We start from the raw sequence: 27530 nt of genomic DNA, 5'->3' as shown, positions 1-27530 counted from the left end.
TACTAATACCCTTCACCATGTATTTCCTGCCTTATGTACAGCAAAGGCCAGAGAGCTGATGCTGTAAGGTAACTTAGATATGGTCCCAAATGGCTTATTGTTAATAATAGGGTCTAAATATTTAAGACATAAATATTTTGGACAACATTTATCAAAAAAACTTTTGGTCCCTTCAGTCTTTGGGAATGTGAATTTGAGGACAAGAACATGGTATAGCATTTCTGCATCTCCCTCTCCATCCCCAATAAACATAGATAAACTGTTTCTCCTTCTGTCCATGAAGGATTAACTGCTATAGAAGTGCTCTTAGGCGTCTGTTGAGTCTTTGGTTGTTACCAATCTGAGCCTGCTCTCATTGTGCAATGAATTAAAGGGAAACATGAACATAATGAGTCTGAAAGTGGAAAACACCCCACAAAGTTGGACAAGACCAACTTCCAATGTAAAATACTTACAGGAATACTATAAATAAATAGTTCCCAGAGCTCGCACAGGACTGGGGACTATTTGACTAATACACAGCCACAGTAAAGAGACACTTAAATTGAAGAACATTCACAGTAAAGATCTCAGAAAGACAAGTCTTAGAAGTGGGGAATAAGGGCTCTTTTTATATAGAAATTTTAAAAAACATTTCAAAGGGGTCAAATTTAATGTGAAAGTAACTCAACTACCTGCCAGAAAATATGGAACACTACTTAAAGGAATACAAAATTGAACACTCAATAGTGTTAAATTGACAATGTCAGGGCGACCAATAAAAATTACTATACTTAAAAAGAACTGGGACAATGCAATCCAAACTGGTAGGAAAATCAATAAAGATAAACCCAAAATGATAGAGATAATTAAATTAGCAAGACGTGGTGCGCTTGGGTGACTCAGTAGGTTAAGCCTCTGCCTTCGGCTCAGGTCATGATCCCAGGGTCCTGGGATCAGGCCCCGAGGCGGGCTCTCTGCTTAGCGGGGAGCCTGCTTCCCCCCTTCTCTCTGCCTACCTCTCTGCCTACTTGTGATCTCTCTCTATGTGTCAAATACATAAAACCTTAAAAAAAATAAATTTGCAAGATATTAAAATAGCTATTATAAATATGCTCTGTTTATTCAATAATTAAAGAGAAACCTTGACAAAATGAAGAAGGAAATGGAAGAAATAAAGAAGAATCAAATAGGGGCACCTGGTGGCTCAGTGGGTTGAAGCCTCTGCCTTCCTCTCGGGTCATGATCCCAGGGTCCTGGGATCAAGCCCTGCGTTGGGCTCTCTGCTCTGCAGGGAGTCTACTTCCCCTCCTTCTCTCTCTACCTGCCTCTCTGCCTACTTGTGATCTCTGTCTGTCAAATAAATAAACAAAAATCTTTTTAAAAAAAGAATCAAATAGAACTTCAGATGATGAAAAGTACAATACCTGAAATGAAAACTTCACTGAATGAGTTTTGAGCAGATCAGACACTGTCGAAGGGAAGATCAGCGAGCTTGGCAATATAGAATATAAATCCAAATACAGAAAAGTTTATCCAAAAGTGAAACAAAGACAAAAAATTTAAAAAATATATAAACAGAACATCTGTGAGCTATGTGACAATATTAACCAGTCAAATATATGTGTGATTATAATCCCAGAAGGAGAAGTAGGAGGAGGCAGAAAAGAGTATTTGAAGAAACAGCCACTAAGTTTTATCAAATTTTGACAAAACATAAAACCCATAGATCCAAGAAACTCAGTGAACTTCAAACAGAAGAAACAACCAAAAAATACACCTAGGCATATCATAAGCAAATTGCTGAAAACCAGTGACAAAGGGAAGATCTTTAAAAATACCCAGGCTTCTGGTTGGTATGTAAGGAATTTGGAACTCATCAATCCATCCTAACAAGTAAGAAGCTGGACACATTGAAATATCAACAACTTTTCTTAGATGTTTCAGAGACGTGAAGTCTTAGGGCAAAACCACTGTCCCCCGCATTGGAGAGACAGGCAAGTTCACAAAATCACAAAATACTGGAGCAGAAATCCATGAGCAAAATGTTCTGTGGGAACCACTACCAGGTAGAAAACCTGAACTGTAAATGACAAATTGCTGGAGGCTCAATGTAGACAAGTAGAGGAGTTAAAAACTCCAGACGGGACTAGTCAGAGAGGACCCTCCACACTTCAGTTAGGATTTACCACTAGGAACCCTACCACGTTCTCATGATGAATATTGGAGAAAAAATCCTTTCATGCTTCTATAGTATGAGGAGGGGAAACGTTAACCTTTTAGAAATATGCCAGAGCATTCTGTTCTTAACAAGGCTTGCACTTAGGAAGAAACTATGTTGTCAGAGCCTAATATGTTGGGGTTTTCCTGGGGCCTAGCCAACTTGGGGAATGGAAAATACCTAACTTCAATCCCTTCTAGCCATCATGGCCCACCTAAGAGGCGAAAACAATGAGAAGCCCTTGTGAAGTTCATAGTTCAGAGTCACAGGCTTCACTAAAAGACTGAAACCCAATTGTAGAACAGAATGCTTTCCTCTTCCTCGTGCTCTACCACCATATAACTAAATGCCTATTTACCATTTCTTTTACCCAATACAGAAGGTGAGACTTTCACCAAAAGTTATAAGGCATGAAAAGGCAAAACATTGTTTGAAGGGGCAAAGCAAGCAGTAGAATCAGACTGAGACCCCAAATTGCCAGAGGAATTCTGAAAAAGAAAAAGCTAGTGGCGTCATAATGCCAGACTTCAAGCTGTATTACAATGTTGTAATCATCCAGACAGTATGGTACTGGCACAAAAACAGACACATAGATCAATGGAACAGAATAGAGAGCCCAGATATGGACCCTCAACTCTATGGTCAACCAATCTTCAACAAAGCAGGAAAGAATGTCCAGTGGAAAAAGCACAGCCTCTTAAATAAGTGGTGCTGGGAAAACTGGACAGCCACATGTAGAAGAATGAAACTGGACCACCTTCTTACACCACACACAAAAATAGACTCAAAATGGATAAAAGACCTAAATGTGGGGACCAGAATTCATCAAAATCCTAGAGAAGGACACAGATAACAACCTCTTCAACCTTGACCACAGCAACTTCTTGTTAGACTTATCTCTAAAGGCAAGGGAAACAAAAGCAAAAATGAACTATTGGGACTTCATCAAGACAAAAGCTTCTGCACAGCAAAGGAAACAGTCATCAAAACTAAAAGGCAACCTACAAAATGGGAGAAGATATTTATTTGCAAATGACATATCAGATAAAGGACTAATATCCAAGATCTATAAAGAACTCCTCAAACTCAACACCCCAATAAATAAATAAATAAATAAATAAATGATCCAGAAGACATGAATAGAGACTTCAGCAAAGAAGACATATGCATGGCCAACAGACACATTAGAAAATGTTCCACATCACTAAGCATCAGGGAAATACAAATTAAAACCATAATGAGATACCACCTCACACCAGTCAGAATGGCTAAAATGAACACGACAGGAAACAACAAATGTTGGCAAAGATGTGAGAAATGGGAACCCTCTTAACACTGTTGGTGGGAATAGACACTGGTACAGCCATTCTGGAAAATGGTATGGAAGTTCCTCCAGAAGTTAATAGTAGGGCTACCCTATAACCCAGTAATTGCACAACTAGGTAGTTACCCCAGGATACAAATGTAGTAATCCAAAGAGGCACCTTCACCCCAATGTTCATTACCACATCTTCACCCCAATGTTCATAGCCACAATGTCCAAAATAGCTAAACTATGGAAAGGGCCCAGATGTCCACCAACAGATGAATGGATAAAGAAGATGTGGTATACATACACAGTGTAATATTTACTCAGCCATCAGAAAGGATGAATACTTACCATTTACATCGATGTGGATGGAACTGGAGGGTATTATGCTGTGTGAAATAAGTCAGAGGAGAACAATTATCATATGGTCTCACTTATATGTAGGATATAAATAACAGCACAGAGGATCGTAGGGGAAAAGAGGGAAAACTGAATGGGAAGTCATCAGAAAGAGAGAAAAATCAGAGATTCCTAACTCTGGGAAACAAACCGAGGGATGTGGAAAGGGAGGTGGGTGGGTAGATGGTGTAACTGCATGATGGTCATTAAGAAGGCACATGACGTGATGAGCACTGGGCGTTATATGTAACTAATGAGTCATTGAACACTACATCAAAAACTAATGATGTACTTTATGTTGACTAATTGAATTTAAATTAAAAATAAAAAAAGAACTAGACTGAGAGACATGGCTGAGGAGTTGCAATTATCAGACCGGAAATTTAAAACAACTCTGATTAATAGGCTAAAGGCTCTAATGGAAGAAATAGATAACATGCAAGAACAGATGGGGAGTATAAGCGGTGAGATAGAAATTCTAAGAATCAAAATGCTGGAATTCAAAAACACTGTAACAGAAACGAAGAATGCCTTTCATGGGCTCATTAGTAGACAGGACACAGCTGAACAAAGAATCTCTGAGCTTCAGGATGTGCAGATAGAAACTTTAAAACTGAAAAACCAAGGCAAAATGAAGACTATTAAAAAAAAAAAAAAATGGAGCAGAGTATCCAAGCACTGTGGGATATAATTAAAAGGGAAAAGCAATATTTGAAGCGATAGTGATTGCAAATGCCCTCCAAATCAATGTCAGATAGCAAGCCACAGATCCAAAGCTCACAGGACACCAACAGGAGAAATGCAAAAATAAAAAACAAAAACACATCAAAAATGAAAAACTATGCCTATGCATGGAATGTTCAAACTGTAGAATATTTTAAAAACTAATAAAAAAAACTTAAAAGAACAATTGAGGCGGGGAAACATTACCTAAAGAGGAATAAAGATAAGGACTGCACCCACCTTATCCTTAGAAGCCACACAAGCAAGAGAGTGGAGTGAAATATTTCAAGTGTTGAGAGAGAAAACAAAACAAGACAACACACCAATTTAGAATTCTGTGTGCTGTGAAAGTGTTTTCAAAAGAGAAGAAATAAAGACTTTCTCAGACAAACAAAAACTGAGGGAATTGGTTGGCCATGGATCCACTTTGCCAGCAATGTTAAAATAACTTCTTCAGAGAGAAGGAAAATGATACAGGTTAGAAACTTGAATTTATATAAAGAAAGAAAGAACATTGGAGAAGGAATAAGTGAAGGCTAGAAGGCATAAAAATAATACTTTACATCTGGAGAAATAAAGCTAAATGTGACAGCAGACTTCTGAAGAAGTCAAATGACATCATTAAAATGCAGGGGGGGTGGGTAGGGCCTGCAATGCTTGATTTCAGCCTCCTGTTAAAGCCCCAATGAGCGAGCGTGGAGTCTTCTTTAAAATGGATGGAAGGAAGGAAGGAGCTGGGAGAGAGCTAAACCCAAGTTTCTTTTCTTCCCAGAAGGCCAGTTTTTAATATTTACCGACCCAGAATGCCAGAGCATCCTGTTTTTAACAAGGCCTGCGCTTAAGATAAACAGGGAAAATAGTCCCTCTCACACTATCATTGTTCTGAACGTAAAGCCACAGAGCTTGTACATGGAATTTTGTTGATATCTGGGCAAATTTATTGATTGCACTCACTTTTCAAAGCAGCAGTTCAACTTCTAGGAGCATGGCCTAGATATTTCTGCACACATATGAAATGCTATGCTCTTTTCTTTTTTCTTTTGTAATAGCACATATGTCCATCGATAGACAGTTGGTTTAAAAAACTGTAGTACATTTCATACAGTGGAATGCCAAGCCGCTATTAAAATAGATGAGAGCATCCTTTATATCCTAAGGTGAAATGAGATCCCTCCAATAAGTATTCTATATCTTTCTCTAAAGTGCTGTGGTAATACATAACAAGGATTTTTTTTTCTCTTTAACATAACAATTACAGTTTTGGCTATTTATCCTGAAAAAATGAAGCAGAGGTGAAAACAAAGGTTTATATACAAGATGTTCATCATGGTGTTATTTATTTTTAAAAAGATTTTATTTATATTTTGAGAGAGAGGGCACATGCACAAAGTGATGGGAGGGGCAGAGGGAGGGGAAGAGAGAGCATCTCAAGCAGACTGCGCTGAGCACGGAGCCCACCATGGGGCTCAATCTCACAAGTCTGAGATCATGACTTGAGCTGAAATCAAGACTTGGATCTTTAACCCACTGACCTACCCAGATGCTGCTAACATGGGGTTATCTAGAATGGTGAAAGATGAGACATAGCCTAGATGTTCAGTGAAATGGAAAGGGTGAAATAAATTTGGTTCGACCCTACGAATGAAGGAATAGCCCTTAAAAATAAAGTTTTGAAAAAAATTTTAAATATCATCTTCAAAATATTGCAAATTGAAAAGATGTAAAGCATCATATATGTTATAACACTAATTTTGCTTAAAAGCTATGTGCACACATTCTCATGCTTAAATACAAATACAGGAACAAATACACACCATGTTAAGAGGATTATTTCTGGATAATTCCGTATCCTGGAATTGCAATCTCTTCTTCATATGATTTTCAATACTTTCTTTCTTTCTTTTTTTCTCTTTCTTTCTTCCTTCCTTCCTTCCTTCCTTCCTTCCTTCCTTTCTTTCATCTCTCTATCTATTTATCTATTTCAGAGAACAAGAGAGCATGTGCACATGAGTGGTCGGTGGGAGAGGGAGAAAATCTACAAGCAGACTCTCTGCTGAGTGTGGAGCCCCACCTGGGGCTCAATCTCACGACCCCAGGATCAAGACCCAAGCTGAGACCAAGAGTCAGAGGCTTAACTGACTGAGCCCCCTAGGCACCCTGATTTTCAGGATCTTCTTGATGATCACCTATATTTTATAAATTTTTTATATGTATGTATGCATGTATTTTTTAAATCAACTTAAAGGGCATTTTGACAAATTAAAATCTTTTATGCTTTACAACATCTTAAACATAAATACCTTGCATCTTACTGTACAGTAACCGCCCCCCCTACACACGCACACAATCGCTCTGTGCACTGTTACCAAATAAAGCATGTGGAGCTATAAAACATCTCATCCATAAGAATGAAGACAAAAATACAAATACATCCACTCATACCCAAATTTCCTTATTAAAAGTAGGTCTTCCAGAAGGAGAAGAGTCCTGTGATCAAATAAGCTAAAGAAACATTAAAGCCACATTTCTTATCTTCTTCGTAGTGATCTGTAATTAATAGTACTATATAAAAATGTCAGAATGGTCTGGCAGTAAAGAATATTGTTTCACTGTCTAGCTTATAGTTTCTTTTTCTCCCTCCCTCCCAGATATCTAAATATGGCCTCGTCTCCCAAAGAACATAGTTTAGGACATGTTCTAGCTCTGGATCTCCCGAGACTCCTTTCTCTTCTCTCAAACATTTTTTGGTTCTGTGGCATTGGCTCAGTGTAACATCAGTGACAGCAAGTGTGAGGGCTGTGCTAACTCTCTTGTCCTCCCCAAGGCAGGAAGTCACTCCTGGTCACTTCATTGTCCCCGAAACTCCCACTCCAGCAGGAAGGTTTTTCTGCACATTATCACTCCTGCCCATCAGCATATCAGAAGGAAAGGACCAAAAAATACTTGGGCCCATATTAAAACAGCCTGCATTGTGTTTCTCGTGGGACACAAATTATTATTGTGTCCCACATTATTCACATTTTCTAGTGTTTCTATTTCCTTTAGAAGAGGAATCTTTTTGTTTGTTTGTTTGCTCAGTTTTCCCCTTTCATTTACCTTACAAAGAAGTCTGCCATTTTTAGAGGTCCTCTTTGAGTTTCAGAGTTCGAGGTTTGGAAGGAAGTGGGGGGAAAGAAAGAGTTAACAGGCAAATTTGGAAGAGAAATACAAGGGGGGAGGATCCAGAATAATCGAGAGGAGTAGAAGGAAGAGAGAATTGGTATTTTAAGAATGGTTCTCTTGAATGAGTGTTGTCTTTGTGGTCTTCAAGAACGGGTAAAGAAATGTGGGAGGAAGGAAACAAGGAAGAGAGGAAGGGAGGGAAGAAGGAAGGTTATCCGGAACATTCTGTTTCAGTTGCTAGGCTGAAGTTCTGGGACCACAACACACACAGCACTCTGATGGGCCCCGGGAGTCACCTTCAGTCATATAACAGGTTTCAGTGTGCATTCTCTAAAGCCCACCCACTGTTAAGGAGAAGATTTTATGGGCTTGGAGAAGAAAACTGCTGGGAGATTGCCCGTCACCCTGTGTCTTTGATTAGAAAGGAGAGAGGAAGTGAGCAGATTCTTGAGCACCAAGAGAGAAAAGAATGGCAGCCCTGAAATTAATATCTTAGTCACTCAGGTAACTGCATCCTAATCAGAAAATAGAGTTTAAGAGACTCTGAATGATCCTACACCCCGAAGGCGGCTTTCTGTTTCTGGAAGGAAATGTAACCAGAAAGCTGAACTTGCCATGGGACAAACTAATGAAGAGGGGAAAAAGCAGGACAAAGCCAAGGCTGAACAGAGGAAAGGCAGCAAATGGGAATCCAGATAGCTCATCAGACGGGAACAGCTCAATGGCACTGTTTGAGAAGGAATGCAGATAATAATGCTCAGAGCAGCAAAGAAGGAAAATATTGACTAAACTTGGTGTTGGAAAGGATGCCAATGGATTGGTACTTTTATAAACTGTTGTGATAGAGGGACTTTGAATGGGCAAACCTTTCTGAAGGGGAGTCTGGCAATATGTACCAGACTCTAAAATTGTAAATATGTACACTCTTGGCACGGCACTTCTCTTTGTGAGAATTCATTCTGAGGCCATAACTAAATGAGTACATAAGGATGTGTGGATTTCTTTTAACTTATTTTTATATAATCACAAAACAAACTTGGAGTAACTTAATTATCCTTGAGTATGTGGCTTGCATTAATACATAAAGTGGAAGACAGTGGAATACTTTGCCCTGTGGAGCTTTGAAGTCAGACTGTCCGAGTTCAGATACAACCCTTCCACTAACTACCTGGGTGATTTTGATCACATGATTTAGTATCTCTTTGCCTATGTTTCCTAAGCTAGAGGATGTTTTAGAATCTATAAAATAGCTTCAAAATCTATAAAATCTATTCAGAAAGTTGTCCCAAAGATTAAATGAATTAATTACATTGGAAGTCCATGTACATAGTATGTCCTCAGTAAGTGTTAGTATCATTATACAAACATTTTCCATGATGATATCTCTACTAACATGCAAAATGATCATGTTGGGCAAAAGTTACAGACTGGCAAGTAATACAGGTTTATATGGAATAAGGTATGTATGTGAATATATGCATAGAAAGAATTCTGAGGTGTTTACTATAACTTAAATTTTAATAATTAGGTATTTCTGATATTTTAGATTATTTTTCTTTTCTTTTTCTTTTTTTTTTTTTTTTCTGCTTCAGTGTTTTTATTAACATAAAACATAATAACTCCTGAACTGCTGAGTTAGGAAATGTAGATCAGCTTTTCTGCTGGGGAAAATCAAAGCTCCAGATGGAATATAAAAATTACAATTTTAAAGCACTAAAGCGCCAAGTAGATAGGGAAGAATTACCAAGGCAAAATCTTGGAAGAGGTAAGTTACTCACTCAAAGTAACTTTTACTCTGAGGGCCTTTGCTGATCCAATAAGAAACAGATGCTAACCTGAGCTAGAGTTGTGATGGCCTCATGTGACAGGGGGAATAGAAGTTAAAGCCAAGGATTTGCAGCTCAGGATGTGAGTGTGATGCTTGTTTGTTCATGTACCTGTTAAGCTGGCATCCCAATTGGCTTCACCTTCAAAGTAAGCATGAACTAAAAGTAATTCCTTCTTTATTCAGTTTTTTCTCATTTCCCCTCCTCCTCCTGTCCCTCTCCTCCTTCTCCTCTGCTCTTCCTCTTCCTTCTCTCTTTGTCTCTCTCTCTGTTTTTCTCTCTCTCTCTTGCTCACTCTCTTTTAGCCTTGCAGCCCGAGTTAACATCACCTGGGTTGTCCAAAACAACTTTCAGCCCTAAACTTGGATTAAGATGATTTCGGACAGGTTTGTTTGCACCGAGCAAACAAAAGTCCTTTCTGAAGGAATGTAACTTCATCTTAGTTAGTTTTAAATTATTTCTAAAACATCTTTTTTTAAAAAATTATTTTATTTATTTATTTGATAGAGAATGAGAATGTGAATGAGAGAGACAGAGAGCACAAGCACGGGGAGCAGCAGGCAGGAGAAGCATACTCCCTGCTAAGCAGGGAGGCCAATGTGGGGCTGGATCCCAGGACTCTGGTATCATGACCCGAGCCAAAGGCAGATGCTTAACCAACTGAGCCACTCAGGTGCCCCTAAGACATCTTATTTTTAAGCACAGTGGCCAGCACGCATTCAGGGTTAACCAAACATACAAGGAAATAAGACAACATGAGCAAGAACCAGCTCAAAGACATAACATAAACAGATTTTAAAAGAGTTGTCAAACACACTATCAAACTCTTATTAAAGTCAGTTTGAACAGTAAAAGAATAGGAAAGTTAAAAAAGTGACATAGCAGATACTTAAAGGAGCCAAATAGAATTTCTAGAACCAAAAATGATATTATTTATTTATTTATTTATTTATTTATTTTAAAGATTTTATTTATTTATTTGACAGAGAGAAATCACAAGTAGATGGAGAGGCAGGCAGAGAGAGAGAGAGGGAAGCAGGCTCTCTGCTGAGCAGAGAGCCCGATGCGGGACTCGATCCCAGGACTCTGAGATCATGACCTGAGCTGAAGGCAGCAGCTTAACCCACTGAGCCACCCAGGCGCCCCAAAATCATATTATTTAAATTAAGAATATGATAAATGGGATTTTAGCACAATAGACTAGACTAAAGAGAGAATTCATAAATTGGAAAATAGATCAAAAGAAATTATCTTAACTATAGCACAGAAAGACTAAAAGACTAATAAGGAGAATAAAATACAGGAGAGGAATAGACACAAGTGATAGAGTAAGAAGCCTTAAAATAAGTTTTAATAGAGTTCTAGAAGAAGACAGAGGGAATGAAATAGAGGCAAATTTAAAGAGATGATTGCTGATAATTTTCTAGAACTGAAACCACAGATTGAAGGAACCCATCATATGCCAAACTGTATATACAGAAAAGAAATCAACCCCTGTATAATGAAACAACAGAAGACCAAACCAAAGAATCACAAAACAGAGAAAAAAGATAATCAAAGGAACAGCTAATAGAGTGACAGCCAACTTCTCCACAATCACATGGAAGCTAGTGACCAGTAAAATGATGAGGTCAGTGTGTCGAAAGAACCAAATTCTACCGACAAAAAATTCTTTGCCCATCCAAGATAGTCTTCAAAAGTAAGAAGAAATAAAATAAAACAAGCATAAAATCTAGGAATAAAATACAAACATAAAATCTAGGACCAAAACAAAAGATGGAGGTATTTTGTCACTGATAGACTCACACCAAAGAAAATTCTAAAGAATGCACTTTAGGCAGGAAGATAGTGATCCCAGATGGAAAGTATAAGACTGAAGAAAGAGCAAATAAAGTGGAAAATATGTAGGAAAACCTAAATGAACTATGATTCTACAGTAATATTATTTGGGGGGAGTTAATAATCAACTTTAAAATACAATTACATGTGTGGGCATATGCATGCACACATAAAACAAAAAACAAGAGATTTATAAACATTTTCCTCTTGGGATCTAGAACAGTGTACTGAAAATGTCACCTATAAGTGTGGAAAGAATCATTACAGGAAAATTGTCTGAGGGACACTTTCAGCCACAGCAGTCTTAAGCAGTATATTTTGAGAAAGGTACAAGATTGTAGTCAAGGAAGGTATAGTGGACCTCATCTTTTTTTTTTCTTTTTTTTTTTTTTTTACCTGTAATCACCCTTCCCCTCATCTTGGAGCCACACACCCCTTTCCTTTGGAAGAACTTATCTTCCACTCCATCTGTATCCTTTTACTGGTACCTTCAATCGTAATACCCAATAGTCATGGAAATGGGCACAGTACCTGCATAGGTTGGTTACTGAGTGCTTAGTCTGTTTGGGCTGCTGTAATACAGACTGAGTGACTTATAAACAATAGAAATGTATATCTTATAGTTCTGTAGGGTGGAAATCTGAAATCAAGGTTCCAGCATGATTATGTAAGAGCCTTCTCCCAGGCTTAAGTCTTGTGTCCTCATGTGGGGAAGAAGGTAGGGATCTCTCTGGATCCTCTTTGCTAAGGCACCAGTCCCATTCATGAGGGCTCCTTCCTCACGATCCAGTCCCCTTCCAAAGTCCCCACCTCCTAATACCATCACTTTTGGGGGGTTAGGAGAGAGGGACTCAAACATCACGCAGACCATGGCACTTAGAACAGGTCAATCATAACCCTCCCCTAAGAGTGTGTGTGTGTGTGTGTGTGTGTGTGTGTGTGTGTGTGTGTGTCTGTGCTGTAGAAAGAGATCAACCCCTCTCTGGTGACAGGCTGCACATTGTGGGAGTGGCTGATGGCCAGTTTCCAAACACATGAAGGAAGCTGGCCTCAGAAAATGAACTAGACATTAGAGAAGAGACTGGAGAAGGAAGAAACTGGAATTTCTGGGGTCCTTTGTCCCATTAGTTGTGACAATGGGACAAAAGGCTCCTTCCCTTCCTTAAGGTCCCTTCCATTCCAAAGATTTACCTTTTTGCCTCAGCCAGTTCAATTACTAGTTGTTCTGTCACATACAGAGCGGGGCATGGGGCAAGCAGGAGGACCGTGTTTGGAAGCATGGTTGGGCTATTACAACGAAGCTGTGTAAACTGCAGAAGCCAGGGAGTGGAAGCAGGCGACAGTCCAGATCAGGAAGGGGACAAGCTTTTGTTCAACTGACAGGAGGTGGTTGGGGGCCCATTGCTGGGTCATTGGATTTTGTTTTGTTGTTTTTTGGCAGCCTGGGGTCGGGGGATGCCACCTACATTTCATGGGAACAGAACAAACAGGCTAAAAGACACTGTGGATGTTACCCAGAACTGTCAAGGCAGAAGCCACAAGTTATCTGTGGCTAGTGAGGGAGAAACCAGAGATGTGGATTGTAAAACCCAAGGTTTTCGGAGATGATGCATGGAAACCATAAATAAGTTGAGAGAACAGCTTGTGTTAGTGAGAAAGCACTTCTTTGTACCCGTGAATTGTTAGTTGCTAAAATCTTATTAGATATCCATCTTCCCTCACTTCTTAGAGTTTAGCGTTAACATCAGTTTCTGCTCTAGTCGTTAGGAAAAGCTGGTATGTGCAGAAAGCACTGCACTTGTTGGGGATCAAGGTGAGCTCATGGTCATGTTGGCCCCACGTTCCCTTCTTGGCAGCGGCTCACTTTGCAGGTGAAAGGCCCCCGTTGGGGATTGGACAGAGACTTCGCTCCTAGAGGAAATTGCTGAGACACAGTGTTTTCAAGTCTTGACTTTGTTGCTTCATTGTTTCTTCCCTCATCACATGCCCTCTGCCTCCCCCTGCCAGTTTGGGGTGGTATTGTTGTGTAGCTTTCGAAAACAAAAGCATTCCACCTTCCAAACACTATTTCCTTGTAACATGCGCTGCTTCCACACATGTTGTCAAACATAGGTCCTACTGCAGGCAACTCTCAGGAAGACGTAGGAACCTCAGGTCCCTGGTATTTAGAGAATTCAAGTCTAGGTCAGAACCCCCAGGAGGGCTAGCTGGGAAGCGGGCTGTATGCTGACCTCAGGAAGAGAGGCCGCACCTCATGTCTCAAGGCTCAGATTTTTCTAGCATGGGAGCAGGGACCAGCACAGGCTCTGCTCACCAGTGGGCTGGGATTGTCCAAAATCCTGGCCAGCTAGGTGCCCATGGGTTGTCCTCCCAGGCGGTACAGAAGTGGCAGGCCACTGTTCTTTCTGGTTAGCAGCTGGATTGCAGCAGCTGGGTGGCGTCGGCTGGATGGAAAAGTCCTTCTACTGGAACTTCCAGAATTTGAGGTCATGCCTTTCTTTTTTTTTTTTTTTCTGCCTGTAAAGAATCAAAAACCCATTGTCAGAGGCACGAGTATTTCTTTTTAGGGTTTATTTGTTTAAATATTTCAAGTGCTTGGGTTTATGTAAGCAAGTAGACAGGTGATCTAAACAAGTGTCACAGCTGAGATCTCCCCACTCCTTGCATTTTATCAGTTTCCTAGCTCTCCCTGCCTCCCTATCCACGGTTCTATTACTGTCAGCTTAAAGCCCCATGGACCTTCAATGTCTGCCTTCTCAGAACTGTCTGACTCATAGATCCACGGCAGACCAGAAGAGCTCAGTCTCACAAGAATTTTACTGAGCACCTGCTGGGTACCAGGCCCTGGGGCAGCTACTGGAGACATAATCCTGGAAAAGACATACTCACGCCTTCAACAGCATTTCTTCTGAAACAGTTAGCAGGCTTCACAAGAGGTTTGATAAAATTCTGCCTTGAGCACGGGAGGCCCTACGGTTCTAGAAGGACGTGCAAGGCCAAAATACAACTATGACTGTGCTCGACCAGGGTGAGTGAACAGGGGTAAGGCTGAGGAGGTTTAAGACCTGAGACTCTTTCTGATTCTGGGTCTGGCCTTTTCTCCATCCCTTTGGCCTCAGGGATGGACGGTGCCCAAACAGAAAACAAATCAGAACCTTAGGGTTATTGCTCATCAGAAAAGCCAATTAATGTTTCCTCACCACTTTCTCCTCTGGATTTTCCTTTCCCATTGAGCCAAAGCCCTGTTGGGATCTGAAGGCCACACTGGCTCTCAGAGCCCGGTGATGCTCTGGGCTTCCTAAAAACCGGACATGTCACTCCCCCATACTGTCCTGTCTGGTTTTTTACATAAGATTATGCTGACCTTTCTGCTGCTGCTCCTAACCCCTCGCTAGCTGCTTTTGGGTGATTTCAGGATGGCTTGAAGAAGGGGGGGATTCCATGAGAGTTCAGGGCGAGCAGCTGTGGGCACTGGGGAGCCAGAAAGAGGCGACAGAGGGACGTGTGTGCGGTCCGGAGGGCGGGGGCCGTTAGGCGCTGTATTTCAGCACAGGGGGCTTGGGCTCTGCAGGAACGGCACGGTGAGTCTGGCCAGCCCCCACAAGCTGGGTCTGCAGACCCGAACCATCGGGAAAGGGAATCCGCTCCCCTTGAGCCAGGCCCGTTATATGCTTTATGCTCCTTAATCCTCCCAGAAACCCTCATAGCAGAGCACCGCAGGGAACTGAAACCAAGGCGATTAAGTCCCAAGTTCACGAGACCACGCAGAAGATGCTAGCCTCAGGTTCAAATAGGCCTGCTGATTCCAAAACTTGTGCTCTCCGCCACCCTGAGCCCTCTCAGTGGGGAAGGGCCCCTGCTTACGTGCCACGCAGCACGATACCAGTGGTGGTGTTCTAGGCTGCCGAGGACAAAGGCTGGGCGCCCTGCAGCCTTTCTGTCATTCGGGGGCTGCTCCACGGCTGCCATTTTGTATTGACTCACCTCCTGGTGTTTCTTTGGACAAGTCATGTAGCCAGCCCATTTATTCCCCTTGCGCTGGACCGCCATAGAACGGCACAGCTGCACAGCTGTATTTCTAGATGGAAGTTCATAGCTATGCTGTTAAATTCAACTCGGAGTCTCCCCTCTCCAGCTTTCTCTGTGAGTGCTCGAGGTCCGCAGTTCTGGCTGGCTCTGAGCAAAGGTTCCCAGAAGATGCCGGCCACCCTGAGCGGTGTGGGTCGTCACACCTGAGAACAGAAGCTGTGACCTCTGGCCCAGCCATGCAGACAGCCAGACTTTTGGGCTGTCAAGCACCAGCTCCTGGGACGGAGCCAAGACCCAGCCTCCTGCAAGATCCCCCCACCCCGGGACACCGCTTCCTTCTGGCATTATTTCTGTAACAAAGAGCAGGGGGACAGGAGAGAGGCAAGGCAGCCCTTGGGCCTGGAAGGCTCAGGAAAGGAGTGGAGAGCCGGTGCACGTATGATGCAAGGCTTTGGAGAAAACAAACAAGAGCTCGGTGCTTGTTTCCACCACGTAGATACGCTCGATGCCTCCGTTGCGCTGGTTTGCTTTTTTAAAAATAGAACCATTCCCCTGCGAATAAGCTGGCAGAGCTTGTGACATAGTTCTGCCAACACTTTGCTGCATCTTCAACTGTTGCTCCTTCATGTCCTCGTGCCTCTCCACTCCGTCCATTCTGCCTGCTCACTCCTCTCTCTCCTACCTCCTGATCTCCTGAGCTGTTTAGGTCCTTCCGGTGAGCTCAGCACATTTCCTAAGTTCCAGCTGTGTGCCCGGTATGTGCATATAGCTCTCTTAATCTTCCCAGCAACTTGGGTATGCATCTCTAGTTTCCAAATGAGAACACAAGCCCAGAGAGGTTCAGTCACTTGCTCCACGTTGCCCAGCTTCTCCTAAGCAGCGGACCTAGGCTTCAGGTTTCCCTCTGCTGCCAAGGGCTGGGCTCCTGACTACCTCCCCGGCACCTTACTGTTCTGGGAGGTAAGAGGCAGCTCCTCAAGTCCCACTCCAGTATCTGTGTTGCTGGCAGAGGAAGAGCGAGCCCCGCATTCGGCTGCCGCTTCCGGGGACTGGACGTACCACACCACCCAGGGCTCTGGGTGTCCACTGTTGGCAGAAGCTTCCCCAGGGCTGTGTGCTGCCCTGAGCGAGCCGTGAAGGGGCCCTCACCCTGCTCCCCGGGGAAGCAGCTACTATTTCCAGCTCGGTGATTCAAGCGGGCCTCCCAAAGAAGGGGTGATTGCAAACCCGGCCTCCACCCCTCCCTCTTCCAGTGATTGCAACTCCTGGCTCTGGCTGGAGGTCTAGATTGCAAGATAAGGAAGGAGCGGGGCCAATTTTCTGGTGGCTTCTTGGCACGGAGTTCTCCTGTTTTTGCAGCAGCCACAGGCCCGACCTACATCCTTCCTGGAGACTCTAGGGTGGGGCGCGAGCAAACTCCCCTCTCCCCACTTCCCCAGCCCCTGGCCCGGAGGCTGTCTTGATTTGCTATGCTCAGAGCCTCCCTTTGCGGGGCGGGGGCCTCCAGATGGCCCCCATTAGTGAAGGATGGTTTTTAAGGGGCTCCTGGAAATGGGTTGCAGGTGGGCTCCCGGGCACTTGGCTTCCCAACCGGCCTCTCCAGCTCTGTTTGCTTTGCCTAATTGTGTTTTCTCTGCTGATTTGTCTGAGTAAAGTTTTTCTTCCCCACTTTGTCCGAGGTCTCCATGGTGCATCTGGTACCCATTTGGCTGGGGAGGGGCAGAAGCAGGGTCGTTAATTGAAGGCTTGGCACAGGACTGCGTGAAACAAACTGAGAAGAGAAGCAAGTCCTGGGAGAGCTTGGGGAACGTGGTTGGCCCAAGCCTCCGTATGGGGCACAAACTCCACAACGTCCATCCTTCCACTTGGTTTCCTTCCAGAAGCAGAGCTGCAGGGAGCCTGAGGAAAGGATTTTGGGGTGATTCTGGCCAAGATTGCAACCCCTGCTTCCGTGTACGCCTCAGGGGGGGCTCCTCTCTCCTTGGGGGCAGGCCATGGCTTCTCAGCAGGTGGCCAGGGGGCCAGGAAGCCCTGCCTGCAAGGAGTGTGGGACCACAGGGACTGGGAAAGAAACCTGGTCTCCATTCTTGCCTTCCTCGAGTTTGGAGTCGGGTCTCTCATTCTGCAGCAGGAATCTTGGCGCCAGACGCTGGTCCGCTTCCCAGATGCCGAATAGAAGTAAAAGTGAAGCAGCACCCGTTGGAATCCCCGTTTCTGGCGGGGGGCCCGGGACGGGGGTGCTCTGTGCCCGTTCACCTGCCTGTCTGTCTGTGCCTCTGACTTTGAGAGAGCAAAAAGAATGCACACTCAGGAGTCACAAAGTTTGGGTTTCCTGCGGTTACTACTTCATGCACGCCTTTCAGTCAATGCCTGTTCATTTTGGAGCCTCGATTTTCCATCTGGAAAATGGGCCCAGTTACACTGTTGTGAAGAGTCAATGAAATGATTCAAAACACGTCAGCTCTGCAGATCTTTAAGGACTGTACACGTATTCCTCCATCCTGCTTTACGGAGGAGGAAACCGGCAGAGACAAGCCAAGGGACGTGTCCACAGTCTCATCGCTAGGGAGGGAGCGAGGCCCAGAGCCGGCACATCTGGGCAGGGGCCATGGCTGGTGGGTACACACGGAATGCCAGCCCTCTCTCTTGCTCCCTCGGGCCTGCCTCCCGGAGGCAGCTGCTCAGGCCACCCGGCAGGACAGCCACATGGAGCCAGCAGACAGAACACAGAAATGAGACGTGAGGAGAGGAGGCTGGGTCGGGAGGACCTACCAGGCAGGGAAGCTGAGGGGAGCAGGAAGGAACGCAGGAGCTGGGGCGGCCAGCCCTCTTCTAGCCGCTCCCACCCAGGCCACAGCTCCGCCGAGCTGGGTGCTCTCGAAATCTGCAGTCTGTCTGTGGCTCTGAGGATTCCGACCACAGGTCAGGCCGGTGGCCTGCTGCTGCTTCTCTAAACATCTCCGGACTTAGGGCTTCTCCATCCAATTGCTCTTCCCCAGCCTCTGGGCACTGGCCAGTGGGACCAAGGTGCTCCCAGGACCTGGCTGCCTCCACACGTCTCCTGCAAGAGAGGCCGGTCTCTGGTCTGTGCCCGCCCCCGCCCCTGCCTGGGTGCTGTCATTACTGTGAAGCCACTGCTTCACTGCTCACTGAATCCCTCACAGACCAGGGATTCCTCACGGAGAGAGGTGGCCCAGGTGTTTGCTGGCCGCACCCCTGGACTTCACCCAAACCTGTGAAGGGTGACCTATTGGGTGTTGTGGATGATGAAGCTCGTGGGAAGAGAGTGACCTGAGGGAGAAAGGAGCAGGCATTCACCAGATGGATGGAAGGACCCACACCTAGTGGTCTGCCTGATGCCCGATTCCTGTAAGGACAGTGGGGAAAGGAACAAAGAGCCCCATGGAGAAGCATGTAGGGAGAGAGGCCTCCGAGAGTGAGCTGAGCAGCTGGCCGTGTCTCAGTCCCTGATTCTGTCCGTATTTACACACATCGGATCAGGCTGGGCTCTCTGGGCCTTGGAAGATGTGTTTTCGCAGGCCACCCCATGGGCCTCACCCCCCAGAGCAGAGGCATCGGGCTGAGAAGAAGGGCTGTGGATTCAGTCCCTGGTGTGAGCCCCGCTCAACAAGCTGGTTCCCTGCTCGGAGCTTCAGTTTCCCCTGATGAAAATAGGGATAGCAGTGACCCTGTCACTGGAAAACACGTCACCTAAGCTCCCTGGCACAGGTGTGTATTCAAGAGGAGATAGCTCCTTCTTTGTGATGTTGACCAAGAGTTTCTTCAGCATTCCCTCCCACTCCTATGGAAGGCTTTTGGAATGTCCCTTCTTGCCTTCTAACAACTTATAACTTTTTACCTCCTACCTTCTACCCAGGGCCATTGACGTCATGATCCTCCTACTGGAGGGCAAGCAGCTAGCCCCAGAGAGCAGGGACGTCTGTGTCTGAACTCAGGAGATGTGCACAAGTGACTTCCAGAGCTTTCTTGTCCAGTAACTTTGGTCAATGGGCAGTACAGCACCCATCTCCTGATAAATCCAAGGCATCAAGAGGCAGACCTCTTCGGGAACAGAGGTCCCTGCCTAAAGCAGTCAGCTTACACCAGCCCTGTGCTGGCTGAGAGCGTGGAAAATGGAGAATGGGTGGTAGAAATAGACGAGGAGTATTTGTTATGACCTGGAGATCAGCTGGGACAAGGAGACCAGGGCTCATTCCACTCACTCTCTAACATTAAGTCCTGGCAGAGCTTGCAGCTTTGCTTAAAGACTTAGTTGAATTGGAAGGTTCATGAGGGTATGAAGGATGCAAGGGACTTCCCTTGTGCCTTACTTAGTTCAGATCCTCTCAGAGAGACACTCCCTACTTGAAAGACTATTGCAAGGGAACAGACTGGACAGGCTTCAGAACAGCTCAGCCCAGCAGCAATGTGACAGTTTCTGCCCCGGGGTGTTCCTGAAGCTGCCACGGGAATGTCCATAGAATGTGCTAGGCGGTCATCCTGGGACAGCCTGGAGATGTGGGGGAGTGAGCGCGAGACGCCACCATTGACCACTGGAAGACAGGAGCCTGTGGGTAGATACTCAATCGTTTCATTCCCTGAGCAGAGAAATCTGAGCTATATATACCCCCTCGGGCTCTTCAGAAGGTACCATGGGATTGGTTGCCCACAGGGGCAGCCAACTCATTCCTACATCTTTGCCTTTCCCACTCTTCCCTGTTTCACTCCTCAGGTCCTCTCTCCGGATCCCTGGGATCACAGGCTTATCAGGGAAGCCTTTGTCTCAGGCACAGCTTTCAGGGGAAATCAAATGAAGACAGCCATTCATAAAGTTGAGAGAGGGAGGGGAAGGTGTGAAAGAGTCTTTTCACAGAGTGGAAGTATCATAAAACCGCCAAGCATGCTGGCGGTGAGCGCAGGAATGTGTTCAAGGTAAACCCTCCAGCACCTCTGTATTTTCTGCTAGAACTTGGAGCATCTCAGCTATGGTCACAAGATATGTGGATAGGGATTTATTCTTGAATGGGCTTTTGTCAGATGGATTTGATGGAAAAAGAAAGGCAGGAAAAATAAGAGAATTCATAAAGCAGTCATCGTAATGGTAGACCGTGGAATGAAGCAGAACAAGGAGGCAAATGAGGATATAAGGAGATACACACACACACACACACACACACACACACACACACACACACACATATAAAGAGGTTATGTATCTCCTTATATATAGAACCTCCTTCTATATAAATAATCTTTGCATACATATGCATATATATGTTATCTTGACATATATATATATATATATTTTTAAAGATTTTATTTATTTATTTGACTGACAGAGATCACAAGTAGGCAGAGAGGCAGGCAGAGAGAGGAGGAAGCAGGCTCTCCGCTAAGCAGGGGAGCAGAGAGCCCGATGCGGGGCTCGATCCCAGGACCTTGGAATCATGACCTGAGCTGAAAGCAGAGGCTTTAACTCACTGAGCCACCCAGGCACCCCTTCTTGACATACATTTTGTTTCTTCATAAAGAAAGATACAAAGATGGTAAAGTCAATGGATTGACATCAAAGAGATGTGATGGCAGGGTTTGGAACACAAGCATGAGACTGTGGCTGAGTGGGGAGTAGGGATTAAAGATAGTTGGAAGTGAGGAAGGAGGTCATGGAAGGTATGGAATGGTCCACGATTCTACAACGTTGTTAAGTCACCAAGAATGGTGATGGGAATAGCCTTGGAGAGCCAGATCATGGAATCATTAATGAATGAAGGAGAATAGATCAATAGCCAACAGTTGCAAGTAAGGCTGGCAGGTACTAAAGTGTGGCATGAATTTCAAAGGATCTGGGGGTTTTTGAAGGAAGAGGGAAGAGAATTGAATTTCACGTGGGTTAGGACACCTACCCCACCCTTGAGCCCTCTGATATAAGAAGAAAAAGGGGCGCCTGGGTGGCTCAGTGGGTTAAGCCTCTGCCTTCAGCTCAGGTCATGATCTCAGGGTCCTGGGATCGAGTCCCACATCGGGCTCTCTGCTCAGCAGGGAGCCTGCTTCCTCCTCTCTCTCTCTCTGCCTGCCTCTCTGCCTACTTGTGATCTCTGTCTGTCAAATAAATAAAATCTAAAAAAAAGGAAAAAAAAAAAGAAGAAGAAAAAGGCAAGGCCCAAAGAGCCTCCACGTGAGAGGCTGCAGATGGGGTGGGATTTACAGGCGACAGCCAGCTTCCCATTCGGGCCAGACATGAAGAGACCTTACAACAAAAGACAAAAAGCACAGATAGAGGTGCCAGATCCTGTGTGTCGGGCTGCAGAGATGTGAAGGTTGGGAACCTGGACAAGGAGTGAGACAAGGAGTGAGAAACAGAGCCAAACTTGCCTTGTAGGAATATTGCCAATTTGAGAGGAACTTCATATAAGTGGCCAGGACAGTATCTGGTGACGATGCCAATGATGAAGAAGATGATGATGATGATGATGCTTATGGTCATGGTCATGGTCATGATGGTTGTCATAGTGATGATGGTGATCATGATGATCTCAAGTAGAGCTAGAGTTAAAGACACATTTCAGGTAAAGTCAGGAGAAGCACGGTCTAGGATTCAAGTGTCCTTGAGTCTCATCCTGAATCCTCTATGACTAGCAGTATGGCCTGAAACAAATGAATCACCTTTCCTCTCTGGGCCATGGTTTCTTCATCTACAAAATGTCAGGGATGGATACATCAGGGGCTGCCGCTCAGAAGCGGCAGAGTGGCCATGCATAAAATACAGATGATAATTTCTGAAAGACTTTTTCAAAATGTGTATTTGCTCCCCCCAAAGCCCCTAGCCTTGACCTTATCATCCCCAAGAGATCAAATCTCATTCTCAGGTTAAGGGCCCAGAATATGTATTTTTAAAAAGTCCCCCAGGTGATTTAATAAATGTGTCCCCCGCCCCTCTCCAATGCCGAGCTCTCTTTTCTTTTCTTTCTTTCTTTCTTTCTTTCTTTCTTTTTTTTTTTTTTTAATTTAAGATTTTATTTATTTATTTGACTGACAGATCACAAGTAGGCAGAGAGGCAGGCAGGGGCGGGCTGGTGGGGGTGGGGAGCAGGCTTCCTGCTGAGCAGAGAGCCCAATGTGGGGCTTAATCCCAGGACCCTGGGATCATGACCTGAGCAGAGGCAGAGGCTTAACCCACTGAGCCACCCAGAGGCCCCCACCTTTTCTTTCTTTAGGGAATTGTTATGCCAAGAAACTGGTCTTTCCTCTCCCAAATGTCATTGCTCAGAAAGTGATAGTGAGAAAGATGTAGTTTGTCAGGCAGAGCTGGGTTGGAACATTTATCAGAGGGACCAGATGCCCTGAGCTCTGCCCTTGGTAGGCAGGTGGCCAAAGAGCAGGCAGAGTTATTTTTACAGCTTTATTCTTTGGGCATTTCCCCATTGAAATGCATAAGAATAAGAACTGAATCAGCACAGCTCAGTTTTGCTGCTGTTGTTTTTGGGTTTTTATTGAATATCAGACCACACCATGCTGTTGGCCAGCCTAGGCATTGGCTTTCCTTGAGTGGGGAGGCCCCTTGGCCAGTCCTCAGGGGGAGATGTAGGAATTAGAGGCACAGTGGTGGGAGTGAAGCCAGTACACCACACACAGGCCTATGTCAGGCACCCCTCTATGCCCAGCCCCTAGAAATGTACTCAGCACATAGTAGGGATGCAAAAAGTACTTGTTAAACTGAAATCTAAGGGAAAGAAGCAGTAGACCAAAAGGATAGCAACTTAGGGAAATTCATTGGTTTTCAATTGCGGGGGAAAAAAATGGCTGCAGAGAACTACAGTGTTGTGCTGAGCCAAACTAGCATCAAAACTGAAGGACAGAATAAAATCACTGACCTGCAAGGACTCGATCCCCACAGGCCCTCTCTGAGCAGATACACTCAACTTTTTCTAGCAAGAAGAAAAGTGACCCTAAGAGAGTGATCAAGTCACAGGAAAGTGGTAAGCTAATAAAACTGTAAGCTTAGTAGTTAAATCTAAAAAGGTTTTGATGGCACGATGTGAAAAGAATTTCAGTGTGGTGGGTTTGGGATGAAGAAGAAAGTGAAAGCAAGCTAATTTGGGAATAGTATCAAATCAATAGATAACTTTTCAGGGAAAGTTTAGAGGACTTCACATGTACTCATTTAATAGTTATGACAGACATATAAGAGAGGCATTATATTGTCCATACTTTAGTGATACAGAAACTAGGGCACAGAGAGGCTAAGCAACATATTCAGTGTCACACAGCCAGTCAGTACCAGAGCCAGGATCCATATCCAGGTGTCTGATGAATACCAGAGATTGACAGAAAGATATGTGTTTTTTTTCAAGTGTAAGGGTAATCATCAGAAAAGAAATAGAAATAGGGTATAGAATGTCCAAACTTCTGGAGGAAAAAAGAAATTCAAAGAATTCAAAATCCATTAAAACAGATGGTAGAAAAAGAAAGGAAAGCTAACCAAGATTTTTTTTAAGATTTTATTTATTTGACAGAGATCACAAGTAGGCAGAGAGTCAGGCAGAGAGAGAGAGGAAGAAGCAGGCTCCCTGCGGAGCAGAGAGCCCAATGTGGGGCTTGATCCCAGGACCCTGGGATCATGACCTGAGCTGAAGGCAGAGGCTTTAACCCAAGGAGCCAGCCAGGTGCCAAGCAAAGATATCTTTTAAAATTGGAGACATGGAAAACATTAAATAAAGCTGTAGAAATATATCCAGTCATATTAGTTATCATAATATATGTAAATGGGCTAAATTTCTCCTATTGAAAGACAGAGACTCACCAATTGGGTAAAATAAAATCCTCTGTGCACCATGATGTGAAAATGTTGGAAAGCTTATTTTTGGAGTGTATACCCAGGAGTAAAATTTCTGAGTCAAAGAGTATGTGCCTATTTGTTTTTACCAAATATTGCCTTATTGCTCTCCAAATTAATTGTAGTAGAGTTCCCATTGCCTAATATTGATATTGTTACACTTTAAAATTTTTGCCAGCATGTCAGGTATAACATTGCTATTGTATTTTGTGTTACCTTGCTCACTAATGAGGGCAAACATTTTTACATGTGATTTTGGCTATTCCAGTTTATTATGTGAATGGCTTGTTCCTGTCATCTGTCCACCCACTTATACATTTTGGCTTGCCCTTATTGATTTGTAGAATTTCCTTATAAATTTGGAAAGTAACCTTTTGTCAGCTCTATGCATTGCAATATCTGATCCTTTGATCTGTCTTTTCATTTTGTTTGTGGTATGTTTGAACTCGATTAGCTTAAAATGTCATGCAACCAAATTTTATAGACTATACTTAGTGTGACTTGTTTAAGAAATTCTTTTGTACTCGAAAGTCATAATCAGATTCTTCTCAGCCCAAAAGCTACTTCCTTAGAAGAGTCTTTTCCAATTCCTCGAAATATATCCTGTCTCATTGTTATATGCTCTTGTGATACTGATTCTTTCTTTTGTTGCAGTTATCCCAGAGGTAATTATACATTTGTTTGTGAACATTTAATTGACAAAAAGTCTGACTCCTCCCTTACAGGGTAAGTCCAGGAGGTCTCAGACCATGTCTTATATTCTCTCTTTCATTGTAGGAGCTCCAGGGCATAACAGTTTCTCCATGTGATAGCTGACACTTACTAAGTTCTTATTTTATGCAAGCATTATTCTAGGACTTCACATGTACTCGTTTAATAGTTATGACAGACATATAAGAGAGGCATTATATTGTCCATACTTTAGTGATACAGAAACTAGGGCACAGAGAGGCTAAGCAACATATTCAGTGTCACACAGCCAGTCAGTACCAGAGCCAGGATCCATATCCAGGTGATCTGGCTCCAGACCCTTTGCTCTCAACTGTTAACGTATGTTCCTCCAAGGAACTCAACAAATGTTTACCAGATGAAATGAGTAAAAAAAAAAATCTACAATTTTAGCACAGTTCTCACAGAAATAGAATTTTTTTTTTAAAAGAGAACTGGTATATTTGAATAAGAAACAACAAGCTGTATAAGTTATTTTTAACAGAATTACATATATTCTTCCAAATACTTAGGGAGCAGTAACAAAAATGTACTTCTACTATGATTCAAAGGAAATTTCAATAAATATTAAGTAGCTGAATTTATTTAAATATATTCACTAGCCAAATGCAATTGTACTGTAAATTAACTACAGGAGGAGGGCAAAAAACACACTTTTTGGTTTTGGTGGTGTTGTTCTAAGTGTAATTTACACAGTCAAATGCACAAGTATTCACTGTGCAGCCATAGAATTTTGAGGCACACACCTAGGAAGTCATCATTCGGTGGAAGATCTAGAACATTTCCATCACTCCAAAAAGATTTCTCCTGCCCCTTTCTCGTGATTCCCCTATGCAGAGACAATCACTGTTCTTGAGCTTCATGTAAATAGTGTCATGCAGTAGATAAGCCTTTGTATATGGCTTCTTCCACTCAGTGTAATATTTTTAGACGCAGTCCTGAATGTTGTGTGTAGCAACAGTTCATTCTTGTGTATTTATTCACTTCTTTTTCTTAAAATATTTTATTTATGTATGTATTTATTTAAATTTACCTATTTATTTATTTCACAGAGAGAGACAGTGAGGCAGGGGTAGTGGGAGAGGGAGAAGCAGACTCCCCACTGAGCATGGAGCCTCATACAGCGTTCAATTCCTGGACCCTGGGATCATGGCCTGAGCTTAAGGCAGACGCTGAAGGACTCAACCACCCAGGCACCCTTATTTATTTATTTAGAGAGCATAAGTTGCAGAAGAGGCAGAGAGGGAGAGAATCTCAAGCAGACTCCATGTTGAGTGCAGAGCCCGACACGGGGCTTGATCCCGGGACCCTGAGATCATGACCTGAGCTGAAACAAGAGTCAGGTGCCCAACCGACCAAGGAACCCAGGTGCCCCTATTTATTCATTTGCTAAGTAGTAGCTCTCTCTGCCAATATATTGCTATGTGGCAATCTGGATTTCAGTTTGGACTTATGGTACATAAAGGTAAAAGAAACATTTTTGTACCAGGATTTTTCTGAACGTATGCATTCATTTCTCTCCAGGCACGTACCTAGTAATAGAATCTCTGGTTTGTGGGGCCAGAGTTTGTTTAATTTTATTAAAAACTGCCCAAAAAACTACCACTCTTTTCTGAAACAGTTGTGCCATTTTATACTTTCATCACCAACATTTGATGTTTTAACATCTTTTCACTGGCAGCCCTTTGGTGGGTGTCAAGTGGTATTTCACTGTAGTTTTAATTTGCATTTCCCTGATGACTGCTAATGTTGACTACCTTTTCACATGTTTTTTTTTGGCCATGCATGTGTCGTCTTGATGAGTTGACTGTTCAAATTTTTATTCATTTTATAATGAGCTGTCTTTTCAATATTGATTTGTAGGAGTTCTCTCTGTCTTCTAGGTATAATTACCAGGACATTTAGCACAGGCTTTTAAATAACTCCTAGGTTAAAGAGAGAATCTTCCTGAAATGCCAAATAACTCAGGAATGAATGAGAACGTGAGCACAGTGGTAGACGAAATTTTGTGGGATGTGTGCAAAATGATACTCAGAGGGCATTGGATAGCTTGAAACATCCTAATTAGATAATGAGACAGGTTTGGGGGTTTTTCCAAGGATTTTATTTTGAGGGGCACCTCGATGGCTCAGTTGGTTAGGTGCCTGACTCTTAACCTTTGCTCAAGTCATGATGCCAAGTTTGTGAGATCGAGCCCTGCTTTGGGCTCTGTGTTAGGCATGGAGCATGTAAGATACTCTCTCTCCCTCTGCTCTCACCTCATGCACATGCTCTCTCTCGCTAAAAAAAATAAATAAATAAATATGTTATTTTTAAGTAATCTCTACACCAACATGGGCTCAAATTTACAACTCTGACATCAAGAGTTACATGCTATACAACTGAGCCATCCAGGTACACTGTGAAAAATTTTTTAAAAATAAACTGAACTTACAAATCAAGAAGCTAGGTAAAAAATTATAAGGTAATCCCCCAAAACAT

This window comes from Mustela lutreola, chromosome 5 (assembly GCF_030435805.1).
Source record: "Mustela lutreola isolate mMusLut2 chromosome 5, mMusLut2.pri, whole genome shotgun sequence".
Taxonomy (NCBI): Eukaryota; Metazoa; Chordata; class Mammalia; order Carnivora; family Mustelidae; genus Mustela; species Mustela lutreola.
This window is presented reverse-complemented; position numbering follows the sequence as displayed.